This window comes from Asparagus officinalis, chromosome 9, assembly GCF_001876935.1.
Source record: "Asparagus officinalis chromosome 9, Aspof.V1, whole genome shotgun sequence".
Classification (NCBI taxonomy): Eukaryota; Viridiplantae; Streptophyta; class Magnoliopsida; order Asparagales; family Asparagaceae; genus Asparagus; species Asparagus officinalis.
The window spans coordinates 2,097,302-2,098,946 of NC_033802.1; positions in this window are offsets into that span (position 1 = coordinate 2,097,302).

A 1,645-nucleotide genomic window follows, 5' to 3' on the forward strand; every position below is an offset into this window, starting at 1 on the left:
TTTATTTGGTGTCTATCCTCCTGTGGTCTGTCGGAGACATAAGCAACATGAAGATGGGCAAGATAGAAAGAATGATGTGAAGATATGATTGATGCTCAATCAAATCTTCAAGTGGGAGATTGTCAGACGCCTACCATCACCGAAAGCACAGCCGCACATTTTTGACAAGAGCACCCACCTTTTGACAATTGAAAAAGAAAACAAAAGAATAGACCCCACAATATAGTAATTTATTATTATTTTATTATGCATAGTGTTTTTCAAAATACTATAAATATGTTCCAAATCCTTAAGGAAATCTCATCCTAGAAACAACTTCTTATATAGAAGAGTGAGAGAGAAAAAACAGAGAGAATTTCTTCTTGTAAAGAGAGAGAGTTTGTAACTCCAGAGTTTTCTCCTCATAGTGGATTCTTCTATATTTGTCCGTGGACGTAGGCAATCAAGTACTGAAGCACGTAAATCTATGTGTCTAACTTTTTATCTCTATTTTGCTCTACTATTGCTGCGATCCTGCTCTATTAGGCCCCAGGTTTGTCTCAACATTAAAAAAATGAGAAATTTCGATTACATTTTGAATATTCATATCCAAAATAAAATCCCTTTTGAGAATCAATAATACGAACTTTTTGCCTCTTCAAGCTATAATCTCATAGCGATGTGATTTTTTCTCTCTCCTCGAAAAATTCTTTCTCATCTTCAATTAATTGTTGGTTCACATTTCACATTTTCTTTGCTCTTCCACCTTAATACATCATACAAGTCACCAATCATCAAAATGCCACCTATTACACTGAAAGACATACTCACATTAATTGAAAAATTATGCAAAAATAGAGAACAAATTATTATAAGATGATTAATTATATACTTACCTTCCAAGAAAAGTTGATTCTCCTAGGAAAAATAAAGCGCAAATTTGTATATTATATATTATAAATCATTGAATCAATATCCTAAATATATTAGAAAACGAAAATTATAACTCTCAATCTTCATTACAACTTTGATTTGATAACGGAAGAATTATCTTCGTCAGAGCTATTAATATTAGTAAATATAAACATTTAAGAAACGGATTGGGAAACAAACAAGTCTCCTGCAGAAAATATATTAATTTGACTTTTATACTCTTGGTCCTGTAATTTGTAATTTGGAAAAGAAAAAATTAAACAAACAATGAATATAATATGCATTTTTCTTATCTTGGTCCTGTAATTAATTAACAACTATAAGTGGATGAGGAATCAGTTAGTGACAATACATGATGCTCCTATTACAAATAAGGCTTGGCCCATCTAACTAGTTTGTCAAAGATTAATAGGCGTCGAATCAATTTTAGCGCATTATCCCCTTTATGCATAATGTTCACTACTATGATCTTGGTTATGCGAGCGGAGGTTTAATTTTAAGTTTAACCCTGTAATTTTAATTTAGAAAAGGCTAGATGGCATAAAAACACCACAAAATTTTCATTATGTAGCACATAAAGACAATAAGTTGTATTTTGTAGAAAAAAATCACCACAATGTTTTCTTCATTGAAAAACCCCAACGGCATTAAGAAAATATGCTATGACGAAAATATCCACTAATTTTCAGCTGAACTTTATAAAAAAACATGCAAATTACACATAAACACAAAC